General features: G+C 50.0%; 1 protein-coding gene across 3 annotated transcripts in view; it reads right to left on the bottom strand.

Moving 5' to 3' along the window:
• The window catches only part of NKAPD1 (NKAP domain containing 1), a 172,646-nt gene that overhangs the window by 99,124 nt on the left and 53,407 nt on the right, over nt 1-20,115 (bottom strand). The window lies entirely within an intron of this gene.

Genomic DNA, 20,115 nt, shown 5'->3' with positions numbered 1-20,115 from the left:
GAAAGAAATAATTACAAACATTGTTTTTATTGAACCTATGAAATATGCTAATTTTAAACATGAAATTTTTAGCCGCATTTCTTGTTTATTATAATTGTATGTATTTTATTGCCTTTTGATGATCTGTATCTTGTGTCTTTTTGTGATTTTTATAAAATCGAATAAAAGTGATTGACTGACTGACTGGCTGTTAGAACTGGCTATTTCTGGTAGGCTAAGGCTGACGCCAAAGCCAGGCAGAAACCACCAATCTAGCCAGGGCAAGGTAGTCACACGCCAAGATAACCCCTGCTCACCCCCTTGGTAGCTTGGCACAAGCAGTAAGGCTAAACTCGGAGGCAATGTGTAAAGCATTTGCGCCAGCACACAACAGCAACAACATACTAGGCACACCACAAAAGGAACTCCACACAAGGTTATTTATAAAATAACTTTTGTATTGTAAAAACACATCAGATAGTACCACACAATATACATGGTGCCAACTGGCACGGGCAATATTCACAAGGGATTATTTACAGGAGACAGGGCCACGTGGGCCACTGTCAGAATCAGAAATAGCACTTCTAGAACTTAAAATAAGTATAGCACAAAAATAACAGTTATAAATCACATCCAGTAACTACTGGGAACAGGTACCAGGACCTCATTAGGACCACCTGTACTAAAAAGAACCACCTACCTAAGAATAAAATACATTTAGGGGTATACACAAGAACACATTACCCATGATGCCTGAAACACATTCAGAGGAGTAGTAAAGAGAAACACATGATGCCTAAAAACATTCAGAGGTGTAAGACAAGGGAAGCACATGATGCATAAACCTACACATTCAGCGGTGTTCAGAACAAAGCGCATGATGCAATAAAATACATTCAGGGGTGCAGCGCAAGAAGACACATGGGAAAAGGAAGACACATGATGCCTAAAAACATTCAGAGGTGCCAGAACAATACAATAGCGCAAAAACACACAGTAGGCAGTTACCATCCTAGACATAGCAGATAACCACATTGCGCACAACTTACATAAGCCACCACCTGTGACAGTCCCTAGGCCAACTGGCCTTGTTGGGGCTAAGACGCCCTGTGTCCAAATGTCAGGGCACGCTGCCATGCAGCGCCAGTCCAAGCACAAGCCTAAACCTGCCTAAAGGGCCGGGTCCAACACTGGCCTTCAGGCAGTGCTGGTTGGCATAGCACCCAGGCAAGGTACCATGTCAACTTTGTTGTTTTCTCCCTTACAGGGGAATACAAGCTGCAAGGGCAGTGGTATGGTCCCAGTGAGGGGGGGTCTGGGGACCCTCTTCAACTCCCAGGCACTCAGGGTACCATTTACTAGGGCCTTACAGGGGGTAGAAAATTGCAAAAAACACAGTGGATGGACAGAATGCAGAACAATGTCTTACATTCACCCCAGTACAAAGATCTGGGCCTAAATCCGTCGTTTTTTGCACTCCACACCACCCTAGGTCAGACACTGGCTATGTGCAAATCAGCCTTGACCCTGGGCCCTCTTGGGAACAGTCCAGCCCGAACTACCAAGCCAGGTAGAAGTACACAATGGAAATGTGGTTTTAGGGATGAAGCACTGGCACAGGGGTCCTGGTTGGTAGGGACCCCGTGCACTACAATTGAAACCACATCAAAACCAGGCAAAAAGTGTGGGCTAACCATGCAAGAGAGACACTTTCTTTCAGTATCTGAAATTACATCATTGATAACATAAATGTGCATGGCATGAGATCAAATTATAGTTACTAGAGTTACCTATAACTGGTGAATTTCAGTGGTGTTTAGAGTTTTACATGTTAAGTTTTAACTGAAATTTTTATCCAACTATAACGCCACTTTAACCTTTATGTTTTTCATTCCTAACTGTAACATGATCTATATATATATATCTCTATATATATATATATATATATATATATATATATATATATATATATATATATACACACACTCTCAACACACACACACACACACACACACACATCTTCCCCCCAACTCCCTAAAAGAAAAGAGCACGACCGTACACAGAGCACAGAGACTGGAGGAATGAGACTTGTTTAATGAGAAGTTTTTTATGTATATGATAAATTTGGAGGATAAAGAGGCTACCAAAATGGAGCTTTCAGGATTGAAAAGGGCTGTTGCACAGCCGAAACGCGTCTCTCAGAGTCACCGGGGAGGGAGAGGTCTGTTTCATTTAACATGTCTAATTACGCAAGTCTCTGTGGGCGTGCTCTCTTCTTTAAGTGAGTTGGGAGGAAGATGCACGTTTAAAGCACCAGTGGTGGCGCTTACAGTGGTGTGGTCTCTCTCTCCATAGCTAAGGATGTTTTCACAGCTGGACTCTTTTTCCTATTTCTCTCCCTTTTTATTCCCATCATTTTCACTGTTGAAGATTCTAATTATAAATGTGTGCCTTAAGTAGGTATTGGACAGCAGGCCATGTCTTTTCATAGTCAGATGATGCACCAGTGAACTGTTTGATGTAGGTAAATGAAATAGTTAATTTGGAGAGATAATGCATTACAACATACATTGCCAAAGAAAAGGGCAACTGGAGAATGGCCAAAGGTGCGGTTTGTTGTATGTAAGGGATGACAGGAAGCAATATTCCACTGCATGCCTCCTTAATCCACCGCCAGACATTCACAGCCGCTTTTTTCACTCTTGCAAGCTTTTTTCATCCCTGCCTTCTTCCATTGTCACTATATTTCAGTTTTTAGCTTCCTTTCCCCTTTTATGATTTCTCGCCCTTGCTCTAGATGAAAGTCGGATGAGGAAAAGCAAGTCCCCGTCCCCAAAAATTAGTACAGATTGTCCCTACCTGGAATCACAGGCTCAAATTAACCCTTTCGATGCTGATGACGAGCTGGGCTCGTCATGGTGCACGGTGGTCGTGTGCTGATGACGAGCCCAGCTCGTCATGAGCCCCACCCTCGGGGGAAGCGCTGGCGCTCCCCCCGAGGTTCTCTGATCTTCGTTGTTTTGCTCGGGGCGGCAGCGGGAGAGCTTCCGCTGCCGCCCCCGCCCCCCCCCTGGGAATCCCTGATGACGTCAGCGCGCACAGCGCGTGCTGACATCATCAGGGATTCCCTGCGCTCGGGAAGCCATTTGCTTCCTGCGCGTCTGGACAGAAGGTGAGTTTCTCGTGTCCGGCGGGGGTTTGGGGCCGCAAAGAGGCATCAGGGGAGAGGAAAGAGATTTTCCTTTCCCCTGAAGTCTCTTTGCAGGGCATTTCTGCCTCACTATCGCGCACAGCGTCGCGATCGTGCGGCGGAAATGCCCCCACTAGCACCAGGGATTGTAAATTTAGCTTTTCGGAAGCGACCCCTTGGGCAAGGGTCGCTTCCAGGTGGGCAGACATTTTCTTGACGATTTTCTGCCCCCCCTGGGGGCAAATCGGCCAATTATTTTGGCCGTTTTGCCCCCAGGGGGGGCAGAAATAAACCACTGGCACCAGGGATTATTTGTTTTGGCAATGTTTGTTTTTGGAAGCGACCCCTTGGGTAAGGGTCGCTTCCTGGGGGCCTTTATTTTGTCGTTTATTTTCTGTCCCCCCTGGGGGCAAATCGGCCCGTTTTTTTTGCCGTTTTGCCCCCGGGGGGGTCCGAAAATGCCCACTAGCACCAGGGATCGTGAAATTAGCTTTTAGGAAGCGACCCCTTGGGCAAGGGTCGCTTCCAGGTAGGCAGCCATTTTATTTTCGATTTTCTGCTGACCCTGGGGGCAAATCGGGCCGTTATTTCGGCCGTTTTGCCCCCGGGGGGGGGGGCAGAAATAAACCACTGGCACCAGGGATTTTTTATTAGTGCATGTTTGTTTTGGGAAGCGACCCCTTGGGTAAGGGTCGCCTCCAGGGGGCCTTGATTTTGTTGTTTATTTTCTGTCCCCCCCCCCCCTTGGGGCAAATAGGGCCTTTTTTTTGCCGTTTTGCCCCCGGGGGGGGCAGAAAATGCCCACTAGCACCAGGGATCTTGAAATTAGCTTTTAGGAAGCGACCCCTTGGGCAAGGGTCGCTTCCAGGTGGGCTGTGATAATATTTTTGTTTTTCTGCCCCCCCGGGGGGCAAATCAGCCCGTTTTTTTAGTTGCTTTGCCCCCAGGTGGGGGCAGAAATTCCCCACTGGCACCAGGGATCTGTTTTGAGGCAATGTATATGTTTTGGAGGCGACCCCTTGCGCAAGGGTCTCTTCCTGGTGGCAAGTAATTGTTTTTGAATTTCTGCCCCCCCTTGGGGCAAATCGGAGGGGTGTTTGCCTGGCGGTGTGTGTAGTGGTGCTTGGCTGGATGGTGTGCGTGGAGTGGTACTTGGCTGTATGTGCACGGAGTGCTGCTTGGCTGGCGGTGTGTGTGGAGTGGCGCATGGCTGGATGGTGTGCGTGGAGCGGTACTTGGCTGTCTGTGCACGGAGTGGTGCTTTGCTTGCGGTGTGCGTGGAGTGGCGCTTTGCTTGCGGTGTGCGTGGAGTGGTGCTTGGCTGGCGGTGTGCGTGGAGTGGCGCTTGCGGTGTGCGTGGAGTGGTGCTTGGCTGGTGGTGTGCGTGGAGTGGTACTTGGCTGTCTGTGCGTGGAGTGGTGCTTGGCTGGCGGTGTGTGTGGACTGGTGCTTGGCTGGCGGTGTGCGTGGAGTGGTGCTTGGCTTGCGGTGTGGTGCTTGGCTGGCGGTGTGGTGCTTGGCTGGCGGTGTGTGTGGAGTGGCGCTTGGCTGGATGGTGTGCGTGGAGTGGCGCTTGGCTGGATGGTGTGCGTGGAGTGGCGCTTGGCTGGATGGTGTGCGTGGAGTGGTGCTTGGCTTGCGGTGTGCGTGGAGTGGTGCTTGGCTTGCGGTGTGCGTGGAGTGGCGCTTGGCTTGCGGTGTGCGTGGAGTGGTGCTTGGCTTGCGGTGTGCGTGGAGTGGCGCTTGGCTTGCGGTGTGCGTGGAGTGGTGCTTGGCTTGCGGTGTGCATGGAGTGGTGCTTGGCTTGCGGTGTGCATGGAGTGGCGCTTGGCTTGCGGTGTGCATGGAGTGGCGCTTGGCTTGCGGTGTGCGTGGAGTGGCGCTTGGCTGGCGGTGTGGTGCTTGGCTGGCGGTGTGGTGCTTGGCTGGCGGTGTGGCGCTTGGCTGGATGGTGTGCGTGGAGTGGCGCTTGGCTGGATGGTGTGCGTGGAGTGGTGCTTGGCTTGCGGTGTGCGTGGAGTGGTGCTTGGCTTGCGGTGTGCGTGGAGTGGTGCTTGGCTTGCGGTGTGCATGGAGTGGTGCTTGGCTTGCGGTGTGCATGGAGTGGCGCTTGGCTTGCGGTGTGCATGGAGTGGCGCTTGGCTTGCGGTGTGCATGGAGTGGCGCTTGGCTTGCGGTGTGCATGGAGTGGCGCTTGGCTTGCGGTGTGCGTGGAGTGGCGCTTGGCTGGCGGTGTGGTGCTTGGCTGGCGGTGTGGTGCTTGGCTGGCGGTGTGTGTGGAGTGGCGCATGGCTGGATGGTGTGCGTGAAGTAGTACTTGGCTGTCTGTGCACGGAGTGGTGCTTGGCTGGTGGTGTGTGTGGAGTGGCGCTTGGCTGGATGGTGTGCGTGGAGTGGCGCTTGGCTGGATGGTGTGCGTGGAGTTGCGCTTGGCTGGATGGTGTGCGTGGAGTGGCGCTTGGCTTGCGGTGTGCGTGGAGTGGTGCTTGGCTTGCGGTGTGCGTGGAGTGGCGCTTGGCTTGCGGTGTGCGTGGAGTGGTGCTTGGCTTGCGGTGTGCATGGAGTGGTGCTTGGCTTGCGGTGTGCATGGAGTGGCGCTTGGCTTGCGGTGTGCGTGGAGTGGCGCTTGGCTTGCGGTGTGCGTGGAGTGGCGCTTGGCTGGCGGTGTGGTGCTTGGCTGGCGGTGTGGTGCTTGGCTGGCGGTGTGTGTGGAGTGGCGCATGGCTGGATGGTGTGCGTGGAGTAGTACTTGGCTGTCTGTGCACGGAGTGGTGCTTGGCTGGTGGTGTGTGGAGTGGCGCTTGGCTGGATGGTGTGCGTGGAGTGGCGCTTGGCTGGATGGTGTGCGTGGAGTGGCGCTTGGCTGGATGGTGTGCGTGGAGTGGTGCTTGGCTTGCGGTGTGCGTGGAGTGGCGCTTGGCTTGCGGTGTGCGTGGAGTGGCGCTTGGCTTGCGGTGTGCGTGGAGTGGCGCTTGGCTTGCGGTGTGCGTGGAGTGGCGCTTGGCTTGCGGTGTGCGTGGAGTGGTGCTTGGCTTGCGGTGTGCGTGGAGTGGTGCTTGGCTTGCGGTGTGCATGGAGTGGTGCTTGGCTTGCGGTGTGCGTGGAGTGGTGCTTGGCTTGCGGTGTGCATGGAGTGGCGCTTGGCTTGCGGTGTGCGTGGAGTGGCGCTTGGCTAGTGGTGTGGTGCTTGGCTGGCGGTGTGTGTGGAGTGGCGCATGGCTGGATGGTGTGCGTGGAGTAGTACTTGGCTGTCTGTGCACGGAGTGGTGCTTGGCTGGCAGTGTGTGTGGAGTGGCGCTTGGCTGGATGGTGTGCATGGAGTGGCGCTTGGCTGGATGGTGTGCGTGGAGTGGTGCTTGGCTTGCGGTGTGCGTGGAGTGGCGCTTGGCTTGCGGTGTGCGTGGAGTGGTGCTTGGCTTGCGGTGTGCGTGGAGTGGTGCTTGGCTTGCGGTGTGCGTGGAGTGGTGCTTGGCTTGCGGTGTGCGTGGAGTGGCGCTTGGCTTGCGGTGTGCGTGGAGTGGCGCTGTGCTTGCGGTGTGCGTGGAGTGGTGCTTGGCTTGCGGTGTGCGTGGAGTGGTGCTTGGCTTGCGGTGTGCATGGAGTGGCGCTTGGCTTGCGGTGTGCGTGGAGTGGCGCTTGGCTAGCGGTGTGGTGCTTGGCTGGCGGTGTGTGTGGAGTGGCGCATGGCTGGATGGTGTGCGTGGAGTAGTACTTGGCTGTCTGTGCACGGAGTGGTGCTTGGCTGGCAGTGTGTGTGGAGTGGCGCTTGGCTGGATGGTGTGCGTGGAGTGGCGCTTGGCTGGATGGTGTGCGTGGAGTGGCGCTTGGCTTGCGGTGTGCGTGGAGTGGCGCTTGGCTTGCGGTGTGCGTGGAGTGGTGCTTGGCTTGCGGTGTGCGTGGAGTGGTGCTTGGCTTGCGGTGTGTGTGGAGTGGTGCTTGGCTTGCGGTGTGCGTGGAGTGGCGCTTGGCTTGCGGTGTGCGTGGAGTGGCGCTGTGCTTGCGGTGTGCGTGGAGTGGTGCTTGGCTTGCGGTGTGCGTGGAGTGGTGCTTGGCTTGCGGTGTGCATGGAGTGGCGCTTGGCTTGCGGTGTGCATGGAGTGGCGCTTGGCTTGCGGTGTGCGTGGAGTGGCGCTTGGCTAGCGGTGTGGTGCTTGGCTGGCGGTGTGTGTGGAGTGGCGCATGGCTGGATGGTGTGCGTGGAGTAGTACTTGGCTGTCTGTGCACGGAGTGGTGCTTGGCTGGCAGTGTGTGTGGAGTGGCGCTTGGCTGGATGGTGTGCGTGGAGTGGCGCTTGGCTGGATGGTGTGCGTGGAGTGGTGCTGGCTTGCGGTGTGCGTGGAGTGGCGCTTGGCTTGCGGTGTGCGTGGAGTGGTGCTTGGCTTGCGGTGTGCGTGGAGTGGTGCTTGGCTTGCGGTGTGCGTGGAGTGGTGCTTGGCTTGCGGTGTGCGTGGAGTGGCGCTTGGCTTGCGGTGTTCGTGGAGTGGCACTTGGCTTGCGGTGTGTGTGGAGTGGCGCTTGGCTGGATGGTGTGCGTGGAGTGGTACTTGGCTGTCTGTGCATGGAGTGGTACTTGGCTGTCTGTGCATGGAGTGGTGTTTGGCTGGCGGTGTGTGTGGAGTGGCGCTTGGCTGGCGGTGTGTGTGGAGTGGCGCTTGGCTGGATGGTGTGCGTGGAGTGGTTCGTGGCTGTCTGTGCACGGAGTGCTGCTTGTCTGGCGGTGTGTGTGGAGTGGTGCTTGGCTGGCGGTGTGCGTGGAGTGGCGCTTGGCTTGCGGTGTGGTGCTTGGCTGGCGGTGTGTGTGGAGTGGCGCATGGCTGGATGGTGTGCGTGGAGTAGTACTTGGCTGTCTGTGCACGGAGTGGTGCTTGGCTGGTGGTGTGTGTGGAGTGGCGCTTGGCTGGATGGTGTGCGTGGAGTGGTGCTTGGCTTGCGGTGTGCGTGGAGTGGCGCTTGGCTTGCGGTGTGCGTGGAGTGGCGCTTGGCTTGCGGTGTGCGTGGAGTGGTGCTTGGCTTGCGGTGTGCATGGAGTGGCGCTTGGCTTGCGGTGTGGTGCTTGGCTGGCGGTGTGTGTGGAGTGGCGCATGGCTGGATGGTGTGCGTGGAGTAGTACTTGGCTGTCTGTGCACGGAGTGGTGCTTGGCTGGATGGTGTGCGTGGAGTGGCGCTTGGCTGGATGGTGTGCGTGGAGTGGCGCTTGGCTGGATGGTGTGCGTGGAGTGGCGCTTGGCTTGCGGTGTGCGTGGAGTGGCGCTTTGCTTGCGGTGTGCGTGGAGTGGTGCTTGGCTGGCAGTCTGCATGGTCTGTCGCTTGGATGGTGGTGTGGGTGGACTGGCGCTCGGCTGGCGGTGTGTGAGTACCTACTTTCTGTTGGTCACTACACACACTGCTAGTTGAGTGACACTCTACTCAGTCCATCATTTTGTGTAGTTGCTGTGGCAGATATTTGGGTGTGTGAAAGTGATGGGCCCTTGAATGGCGCTGTCTGCTGGTGTGAGTGTTGTAATGTGATGGGTCTGCGGCTGGTGGTGTGAATGTTTTGTATGTGTCACACGTACGAAAGGTGTATGAATGTCCTTACTGCCCCCGTGTGATGGGGGTACTGATAGGAGCAGAAAACCGACTGGCACCAAAGGGGTTAGGCAGTAAAATAAATTCAAAAAATTAACCAGTGTCTTGATGTTAAACCTCATCTAATCCCAATTGGTATTTGCCCTATTTGATGGCCCCTCTGTGCAAATGTAAATTTGGGGGGCAAATTTGTGTGTGGTTTTTTCAATTGTTATATTGTTTGTGAAATGTGGTAGTAATTTTTTTATCTTCTCCATTTTTGCCTTGTTCCAGGCTTTTGCTGTTTGGATTGTTGTAGGTTGCGGGTCAGTTACTGTTGGTTTTGCAGCTTGTGTAGTTGCTTGTGCTTGGTAAGTGAATGTATTTTGTACTACTTTCCCTTGTTTTTTGTCTTTTTGAAAAAGGTTGTACTTATATCACTTTGTGTGGCTCTGTTTCTTTTTTTCTTCAGCATTAGTGTTTTATGTGCACTTTGATTTCTAATTTGTTTTTTTTTCTTTTCTTTCTAGTGGGATATCATTTCTTTTTGCTGTGTCTCAGCAGAGTAGGTGCTGGTGAGTGTAGCTGTATTTGGTAAGAGTGAAATTGTTTTGGATTGTATTGATCTTTGTGTGAAAGCCTTACCTTGTTTACTTCTTACTTTGCACAGTGTAGGTTGTTGTTCACTTGTGTGTGCTGTCTTTCTTTGTAAGGATAATGGCTAGTCGCAGGATTACTGCTCAGCAGGTTCTTAGTTTGCTTTTTGAGTCTTCCTCTGACCATGGTTCAGAGACTGACTCTGATTCGGATTTGGAGGTTGGTGGAGAAGATTCAGGCAGTGAGTTTTCTCTTTGCCTGGATTCATCATCATCGGATGAAGAATCTTCTTCTAGTGCTGATGAAGTGTCTATGGTAGCGGAGGACATTGTTGCGCCGGTAGTGGACCAAGAGGCAGCTGTGCTACTTCCTAGGGCTGCAAGGTATCCTTTCTTTTTACGTCGGCATGAGGCAGGTGGGCTGCAGCCTGCGCCCAAAAGGCTTCACATTGCTGTGGTGCGCCAAGCGGCATCTGGTGCTGTTAGGCCTCCTATTGTTGTAGAGCGGCAAGGTGCATCAGGGTCTGATTTGTTTTCCGGTGGTGTAGTGCAGCAAGAAGCTTCTCAGGCTGCTGGGCTTCCTGTTGGTGAAGTGCTGCAAGAGGCATCTGGGGCTGGTAGGCTTCCCATTGTTGTAGAGCAGCAAGATGCATCTGGACCTGCTTTGTTTCCCGGTGGTGTAGTGCAGCAAGAGTCTTCTGGGGATGCTATGTTTTCTGTTGGTGATGTGCAGCCAGAAGTATCTGTGGATGTTAGGCTTCCCGTACGTGTACAGCAACAAGTGGCTTCTGGTCTGCAGGCTGAGGTGGCTGCTCCCCCCGTTCATGGGGATGGCCTCTGGGTTCCCCCTGGCATGGTGTAGCCGGCATTGCCAGAGTTCACTGGTGTTCCTGGGTGTAGAGTGAATACTGAGAATTTTCAGCCAATAAATTTTTTTCAGTTGTTTATGGACGATGTGTTTTTGCAAAATATTGTTGACCAAACCAATTTGTATGCAGAACAGTTTTTGAGGGACAATAGTGCCAGGCTTAAGCCCCATTCTAGAGCTACTCTGTGGACTCCCACAAATGTTGAAGAGATGAAGAAGTTTTTGGGATTAACTTTTTTGATGGGCTTGCTAAGGAAGCCATCAATGTCTTCATATTGGTCCACTAGTCCCTTGATGACAACAGCTATATATCCAGCAGTCATAAGTCGTGATCGTTTTTTGCTTCTTCTTCGGATGATGCATTTTGTTGATAATGGTTTAGCCTTGGCACGCGATCACCCTGATTGTGACCGTCTGTTTAAAATTCGGCCTGTCCTTGATCACTTTGTTGATCGTTTTTCTGAGATCTTTGCTCCTGGAAAAGAAATTGCAGTGGATGAGTCTTTGCTATTGTTCAAGGGCCGCTTGGTTTTTAGGCAGTACATTCCTAGTAAGAGGGCATGCTATGGAATCAAACTGTATATGTTGTGTGACAGTGAGACTGGATATGTCTACAATTTCAGGGTGTACACTGGTAAGGAGTCCAGCATTAACCCTCCTGGTTGTCCTTCCACTTTTGGAGTGACTGAGAAGATTGTATGGGAACTAGGTAGAGGATTATTTCACAAAGGCCACCATTTGTATGTAGATAACTTCTACACTGGTGTGCGGTTGTTCAAGGAGTTGGCCAAAGTGGGCACTGTTGCTTGTGGCACAATGCGCAGTAACCGGAAAGGTTTCCCAAAGGAACTTGTTTGCAAAAGGCTTGTGAGGGGACAGTCTACTGCATTGCGATGTGGGGAGCTTCTGGCTGTGAAGTTTTCAGACAAGAGAGATGTGTACATGCTGACTACTATCCATGACGAAAGTACTGTACCTCTGCCTGTTTGGGGTCAGGTTGCTGAAGTGCGCAAACCTGTGTGCATTCTAGATTACAATAGGTACATGGGTGGTGTTGACCGAGTAGATCAGAGGTTGGAACCTTATGATGCTATTCGAAAGGCTTACGTTTGGTACAAGAAATTGGCTATTCATCTTTTCCATTTGGCATCCTTCAATGCTTTTGTTGTGTTCCAGAAGTCTTGTCCTGAGTCGAAGATGCCTTTTGTTAAGTTTCAGGAGTCTGTAATAGCCAGCCTTGTACTAGTGGAGCAGGCAAGTGTTCCTAGATTTGGAGTGGTGGAGGAGGTGGCTAGATTGAAAGATCGCCACTTTGCTGAATTCATTCCTCCCACTACCGCAAAAGACTTTCCGACTAGAAGATGCAGAGTCTGTTGGCGTAGAGGCGTGCGGAAGGAGTCTCGTATGTACTGCCCTGACTGTCCTTCTAAGCCTGGATTGTGTCTGTCAGCTTGTTTTAAATCATACCACACGAAAAAGAAGTATTGGGAGTTTTAATGAGCTGTGAAGTGAATTGCCTGGTCTGTATTCTGTAAAAACATTTGGTTTGTTTCAAGGTTTGGCTTTAGTGCAATGTGTTTGGTTTTAGAATTTGTGTAAGTTGATTTGTAGGTATTTCCATTTGTTTAGTGTTTTTTTGAAAAGAATAATTCTAAATGTGATTGTGGTGTGTGCAGGCTGGCGCTTGGATGGCGGTGTGCGTGGACTGGCGCTTGGCTGGAGGTGTGTGTGGATTGGTGCCTCCCTGGCAGAGTGCATGGTTTGGTGTTTTGCGGGTGGTGTGTGTGGATTTTTGTTTGGCAGGCGGAGTGCATGGTTAGGTGCTTGGCTGGCAGTGTGAGTGTATGGTGCTTGGCTGGTGGAGTGCAAGGAATGGTGTTTGGTTGGCGGTGTGTGTGGAGTGGCGCTTGGCTGGATGGTGTGCGTGGAGTGGCGCTTGGCTGGATGGTGTGCGTGGAGTGGTGCTTGGCTTGCGGTGTGCTCGGAGTGGTGCTTGGCTTGCGGTGTGGTGCTTGGCTGGCGGTGTGTGTGGAGTGGCGCATGGCTGGATGGTGTGCATGGAGTGGTACTTGGCTGTCTGTGCATGGAGTACTGCTTGGCTGGCGGTGTGTGTCGAGTGGTGTTTGGCTGGCGGTGTGTGTGGAGTGGCGCTTGGCTGGATGGTGAGCGTGGAGTGGTACTTGGCTGTCTGTGCACGGAGTGGTGCTTGGCTGGCGGTGTGCGTGGAGTGGCGCTTTGCTTGCGGTGTGCTTGGAGTGGTTCTTGGCTGGCGGTGTGCGTGGAGTGGTACTTGGCTGGCGGTGTGCGTGGTGTGGTACTTGGCTGTCTGTGTGCGCTGAGTGATGTTTGGCTGGCTGTGTGCATGGTTTGGTGCTTGGATGGTGGTGTGGGTGGTCTGGCGCTCGGCTGGCGGTGAGTGAGTACTAACTTTCTGTTGGTCACTACATACACTGCTAGTTGAGTGACACTCTACGCAGTCCATCATTTTGTGTAGTTGCTGTGGCAGATATATGGGCGTGTGAAAGTGATGGGCCCTTGAATGGCGCTGTCTGCTGGTGTGAGTGTTGTAATGTGATGGGTCCGCGGCTGGCGGCGTGAATGTTTTGTATGTGTCACACGTACGAAAGGTGTATGAATGGCCTGTAAAGAGGTTGGTGCCTTGAAGTGGCTTTACAGCTCACGAGCTGTGAGTCAGTGGTTCAGTTTATCATACTTTCAATTATACGCAGTGTATTTCATTTTTGTGAAATTACTTGCAAATAAAATTGTATGTACTGAATCATCACTCATCCTCGTGCCAAATCAACCAGTATGTGTGTGTGTTTGCGGTTTAGATGGCTGTCCAGTAATATTTGTTTTTGTTTTCCCTTTTAGAAGTAGGGTGTACCTTGTCCCTTTTTGTGAATGTTGTAATGTGTTGCTTTTCCTTTCGGATGGTGTCAATGGTCTGGTGTGTAACAGGTATGAAAGGTGCGTGAATGGCCTGTAAAACGGTTGGTGCCTTGTCGTGGCTTTACAGCTCACGAGTTGGGAGTCACTGGTTTGGTTTTTATGCATTTATTTATTGACAGAGCATTTCATTTTTTGAAATATCTTAATAAAATTTTATGTACTGAACCATCACTCGCCCTCGTGCCAAATCCAACCTGTATGTGTGTGTCTTTGAGGAATAGTTAGCCGTGCTTGAATGTTTGACTTTTGAGTAACTCTGTTACGGTGTACATTATAGCTATAAATAACTTACTAAATTTAGATTTTATTGTTAAACCATGGAAGTATATGGTCATGTCTTTCTGGTGAATTTTATTGATTTTTTTCCACAATCTCCTGCAAACTTGAAATTGTCGGTCAAAATTTCCTTGAATCACACGCTCTCAAATTGAAAACTTAATTCGCCACCGTACAATTTGGACCGTTTCCTTTTGTAGCCACTATGCCTCCCCACGCAAGTGAGGTACCATTTTTATCGGGAGACCTGGGGGAACGCTGGGTGGGAGGAAATTTGTGTGAGCCCAGTGACGCCACGCTTTCCCACGCAAAAAAAGTGTGTAAACACTGATTTTTCCAGCAAAAATTGAGGTTCGAAGGGATTCTGGGTAAAGGAACGTTGGAGGATCCACGCAAGCCATACCTCCTTGGAAGCCCCTGGGTGTCTACTTTTCAGAAATGTGTGGGTTTAGTAGGTTTCCCTACATGGCCGTCTCGCACGGGGCCAAAAACCCAGGTAACCCCTCTTTGAAAAGCTGGTGCTATTGACATTCAATACCCCCAGCTTTTGCAAGAGAGGTTACCTGGGTTTTTGGCCCCGTGCAAGACGGCCATGTAGGGAAACCTACCAAACCCACACATTTCTGACATGTAGACACCCGGGGGCTTCCAAGGAGGTATGGCTTGCGTGGATCCTCCAACGTTCCTTTACCCAGAATCCCTTGCAAACCTCAATTTTTGATGGAAAAATCATTTTTTACACACTTTTTTTGCGTGGGAAAGCGTGGCGTCACTGGGCTCACACAAATTTCCTCCCACCCTGCGTTCCCCCAGGTCTCCCGATAAAAATGGTACCTCACTTGCGTGGGTAGGCATAGTGGCTGCAACAGGAAAAGGTCCAAATCGTAGGGTGGAGACATTACAATAACCAATAGCAAGATTACCTTCTTTTTTTAGGGGGGGGGGGGGGCTGAGTTATTGGACCGGGGCTCGGCGGGCATCTTTGGTAACTACCAAACCCAACCATTTCTGAAAACTAGACACCCGGGGGAGTCTGGGGAGGTATGGCATGCGTGGGTCCCCCAATGTTTTCCTACCCAGAAATCCCTGCAAACCATAAATTTAGGTTAAAAAAACAGTTTTCCATACATTTTTGCGTGGGATCGCCGTGTCGGCACAAATGTCCTACCACCCTGCGTTCCCCTTGTTCTTTCGAGTAAAATGATACCTCACTTGTGTGGGTGGGCCAAAGGCCTGTGACTAAGGCAGGGGGGCTTAATTTGTAACACTGAAATACTACTTTTTTCAACATTCATTTTTGGCCTGTTCTGCTTTGGGGCACCCACACAAGTGAGGTATCCTTTTACTCGGGAGAACAGGGGGAGCGCTGGGTGGTAGGACATTTTTGCCGTCACGGTGATCCCACGCAAAAAAGTTTGGAAAAGTGATTATTTTACCTAATTTTAAGGTTTGCAAGGTGTTCTGGGTAGGAAAACGTTCGGGGGCCCACGCATGCCATACCTCCCTGGACTCCCCCGGGGGTCTACTTTTCAGATCTGTTTGGGTTTGGTGCTTTCCAAAGAATACCACCGAGCCCCGGGCCAAAAACTCAGGTGCCCCCCCCCAAAAATGAAGGTTGTTTAGCAATTTGGTTTTGTAAATTCACCACCGTACAATTTGGACCGTTTCCTTTTGCAGCCACTATGCCTACCCACGCCAGTGAGGTACCATTTTTATCGGGAGACCTGGGGGAACGCAGGGTGGGTGGAAATTTGTTGATCCATGCAGATTCCGGAACTTTCCACCACAGAAATGTGAGGAAAATGCGTTTTTTTTCCCAATTTCTTAGCTTTGCAAGGGATTCTGGGTAAGGGAACCTGGGGGTAGGCAGTCGAGTCACCCCATCCTGAATTCCCCTGGGTGTCTTCTTTTCAAAAATATATAGGTTTGCTAGGTTTCCCTAGGTGCCGGCAGAGCTAGGGTTCAAAAACAAAAGGTAGTCTCTTTGCCCAAAAAGGCCACAATTTCACAGAAAAATTGAGTTGTGACCACGTTGCGTTTTGCGCTGTTTCCTGTCGCAGCCACTATGCCTACCCACGCAAGTGAGATACCATTTTTCTCGGAAGACCTGGGGGAACGCTGGGTGGGTGGAAATTTGTTGATCCACGCAGATTCCGGAACTTTCCACCACAGAAATGTGAGGAAAATGCGTTTTTTTTCCCAATTTCTTAGCTTTGCAAGGGATTCTGGGTAAGAGAACCTGGGGGTAGGCAGTCGAGTCACCCCATCCTGAATTCCCCTGGGTGTCTACTTTTCAAAAATATATAGGTTTGCTAGGTTTCCCTAGGTGCCGGCAGAGCTAGGGTTCAAAAACAAAAGGTAGTCTCTTTGCCCAAAAAGGCCACAATTTCACAGAAAAATTGAGTTGTGACCACGTTGCGTTTTGCGCTGTTTCCTGTCGCAGCCACTATGCCTACCCACGCAAGTGAGATACCATTTTTCTCGGAAGACCTGGGGGAACGCTGGGTGGGTGGAAATTTGTTGATCCATGCAGATTCCGGAACTTTCCACCACAGAAATGTGAGGAAAATGCGTTTTTTTCCCAATTTCTTAGCTTTGCAAGGGATTCTGGGTAAGAGAACCTGGGGGTAGGCAGTCGAGTCACCCCATCCTGAATTCCCCTGGGTGTCTACTTTTCAAAAATATATAGGTTTGCTAGGTTTCCCTAGGTGCCGGCAGAGCTAGGGTTCAAAAACAAAAGGTAGTCTCTTTGCCCAAAAAGGCCACAATTTCACAGAAAAATTGAGTTGTGACCACGTTGCGTTTTGCGCTGTTTCCTGTCGCAGCCACTATGCCTACCCACGCAAGTGAGATACCATTTTTCTCGGGAGACCTGGGGGAACGCTGCTTGGGTGGAAATTTGTTGATCCACGCAGATTCCGGAACTTTCCACCACAGAAATGTGAGGAAAATGCGTTTTTTTCCCAATTTCTTAGCTTTGCAAGGGATTCTGGGTAAGAGAACCTGGGGGTAGGCAGTCGAGTCACCCCATCCTGAATTCCCCTGGGTGTCTACTTTTCAAAAATATATAGGTTTGCTAGGTTTCCCTAGGTGCCGGCAGAGCTAGGGTTCAAAAACAAAAGGTAGTCTCTTTGCCCAAAAAGGCCACAATTTCACAGAAAAATTGAGTTGTGACCACGTTGCGTTTTGCGCTGTTTCCTGTCGCAGCCACTATGCCTACCCACGCAAGTGAGATACCATTTTTCTCGGAAGACCTGGGGGAACGCTGGGTGGGTGGAAATTTGTTGATCCATGCAGATTCCGGAACTTTCCACCACAGAAATGTGAGGAAAATGCGTTTTTTTCCCCAATTTCTTAGCTTTGCAAGGGATTCTGGGTAAGAGAACCTGGGGGTAGGCAGTCGAGTCACCCCATCCTGAATTCCCCTGGGTGTCTACTTTTCAAAAATATATAGGTTTGCTAGGTTTCCCTAGGTGCCGGCAGAGCTAGGGTTCAAAAACAAAAGGTAGTCTCTTTGCCCAAAAAGGCCACAATTTCACAGAAAAATTGAGTTGTGACCACGTTGCGTTTTGCGCTGTTTCCTGTCGCAGCCACTATGCCTACCCACGCAAGTGAGATACCATTTTTCTCGGAAGACCTGGGGGAACGCTGGGTGGGTGGAAATTTGTTGATCCACGCAGATTCCGGAACTTTCCACCACAGAAATGTGAGGAAAATGCGTTTTTTTTCCCAATTTCTTAGCTTTGCAAGGGATTCTGGGTAAGAGAACCTGGGGGTAGGCAGTCGAGCCACCCCATCCTGAATTCCACTGGGTGTCTACTTTTCAAAAATATATAGGTTTGCTAGGTTTCCCTAGGTGCCGGCAGAGCTAGGGTTCAAAAACAAAAGGTAGTCTCTTTGCCCAAAAAGGCCACAATTTCACAGAAAAATTGAGTTGTGACCACGTTGCGTTTTGCGCTGTTTCCTGTCGCAGCCACTATGCCTACCCACGCAAGTGAGATACCATTTTTCTCGGGAGACCTGGGGGAACGCTGGGTGGGTGGAAATTTGTTGATCCACGCAGATTCCGGAACTTTCCACCACAGAAATGTGAGGAAAATGCGTTTTTTTTTCCCAATTTCTTAGCTTTGCAAGGGATTCTGGGTAAGGGAACCTGGGGGTAGGCAGTCGAGTCACCCCATCCTGAATTCCCCTGGGTGTCTACTTTTCAAAAATATATAGGTTTGCTAGGTTTCCCTAGGTGCCGGCAGAGCTAGGGTTCAAAAACAAAAGGTAGTCGCTTTGCCCAAAAAGGCCACAATTTCACAGAACAATTGAGTTGTGACCACGTTGCGTTTTGCGCTGTTTCCTGTCGCAGCCACTATGCCTACCCACGCAAGTGAGATACCATTTTTCTTGGGAGACCTGGGGGAACGCTGGGTGGGTGGATATTTGTTGATCCACGCAGATTCCGGAACTTTCCACCACAGAAATGTGAGGAAAATGCGTTTTTTCTCCCAATTTCTTAGCTTTGCAAGGGATTCTGGGTAAGGGAACCTGGGGGTAGGCAGTCGAGTCACCCCATCCTGAATTCCCCTGGGTGTCTACTTTTCAAAAATATATAGGTTTGCTAGGTTTCCCTAGGTGCCGGCAGAGCTAGGGTTCAAAAACAAAAGGTAGTCTCTTTGCCCAAAAAGGCCACAATTTCACAGAAAAATTGAGTTGTGACCACGTTGCGTTTTGCGCTGTTTCCTGTCGCAGCCACTATGCCTACCCACGCAAGTGAGATACCATTTTTCTCGGGAGACCTGGGGGAACGCTGGGTGGGTGGAAATTTGTTGATCCACGCAGATTCCGGAACTTTCCACCACAGAAATGTGAGGAAAATGCGTTTTTTTCCCAATTTCTTAGCTTTGCAAGGGATTCTGGGTAAGAGAACCTGGGGGTAGGCAGTCGAGTCACCCCATCCTGAATTCCCCTGGGTGTCTACTTTTCAAAAATATATAGGTTTGCTAGGTTTCCCTAGGTGCCGGCAGAGCTAGGGTTCAAAAACAAAAGGTAGTCTCTTTGCACAAAAAGGCCACAATTTCACAGAAAAAGTGAGCTGTGACCACGTTGCGTTTTGCGCTGTTTCCTGTCGCAGCCACTATGCCTACCCACGCAAGTGAGATACCATTTTTCTCGGGAGACCTGGGGGAACGCTGGGTGGGTAGAAATTTGTTGATCCACGCTGATTCCAGAACTTTCCACCACAGAAATGTGAGGAAAATGTGTTTTTTTTGTCATATTTTTAGCTTTGCAAGGGATTCTGGGTAACAAAACCTGGGGGTAGGCAGACGAGTCACCCCATCCTGAATTTCAAAGGGGTGTCTAGTTTTCAAAAATGTATAGGTTTGCTAGGTTTCCCTAGGTGCTGGCAGAGCTAGGACTAAAAAACTAAAGGTAATCTCTTTGTCCAAATAGCACAAGATTTCACTGGGAAATTGAAGTGCAACCACGTTGCATTTTGAGTTGTTTCGTTTCGCAGCCACTATGCCTACCCATGCAAGTGAGGTACCATTTTTCTTGGGAGACCTGGGGGAACGCTGGGTGGGTGGAAATTTGTTGATCCACGCAGATTCCAGAACTTTACACTACAGAAATGTGAGGAAAATGTGTTTTTTTTGTCAAATTCTAAACTTTGCAAGGGATTCTGGGTAACAAAGCCTGGTGGTAGGCAGTCGAGTCACCCCATCCTGAATTCCCCAGGGTGTCTACTTTCCAAAAATGTATAGGTTTGCTAGGTTTCCCTAGGTGCCGGCAGAGCTAGGGTGCAAAAACTACAGGTAGGCACTTTGCCATAAAAGGGTCAATTTGTAACTGCAAAATTGAGGTGTGACCACGTTGCATTTTTCGCCGTTTCCTATCGCAGGCACAAGGCCGACCCACACAAGTGAGGTACCGTTTTTATCGGGAGACTTCGGGTAATTCAGATTTCTAAATCTACTGTTATTACCAAATGAGCTTTCTAGCATTTCTCCCTTTCAATGACAGACATTGTGTAAAAAAAAATGTTTTTGAAAAATGACCAATAATTCTCAAGCTAGTATGGGTATTCCCAATTTTGAAAATGTGCAATTATATACTGTTTCTGAACTCTATATTTTGTACCCAATTCAGAAATACATAGGTGTCTTTCATACAGATTTTTCCATGTATACATTTTCTAAGACAAAGTGCTCTATACCCAGTAAAAGAAAAAAAACCATTGCAAGTTGCTGCTCAGTTTTTGGATCTGGGTTCGTTGGGTTCTTGGTGAAACTACAAGTCCTATATATCCCCACAACCAGGAAGGTCTAACGGATGTAACAGTATATTGCTTTCCAAGAGCTGTCAAGATTAGAAAAAGTTATAGGTGAAAACGTTGAGACAAAAGGCTGTTTTTTTCAACAAATTTTCTATTATTCCAAGATTTAACTGTTAGTTTCGATAAAGAATCCTTCATGGATTTAGACAAATGACCCCTTTCTGAATTCAGAATTTTGTTTACTTTTCGAAAATGTACAGCTTTCTAGGATCCATTATTGCTTTCAAACTCTTTTCTACCATTAATTGGAAGGAGGTGGAAAGCTCTAAAAATAGCAAAAATAGGCTATGTCCCAGAAAAATGCCAAAACTGTGTGAAAAATGTTGGTTCCCTGACAAAAGACTGTCATTCCCTGAAAGCTGAGAAAACGGAGATTTCA

This window comes from Lissotriton vulgaris, chromosome 2_1 (genome assembly GCF_964263255.1).
Source record: "Lissotriton vulgaris chromosome 2_1, aLisVul1.2, whole genome shotgun sequence".
Lineage (NCBI taxonomy): Eukaryota > Metazoa > Chordata > Amphibia > Caudata > Salamandridae > Lissotriton > Lissotriton vulgaris.
Note: the sequence above shows the minus strand (reverse complement) of the source record. Positions and strands in the feature narration are given on the sequence as shown.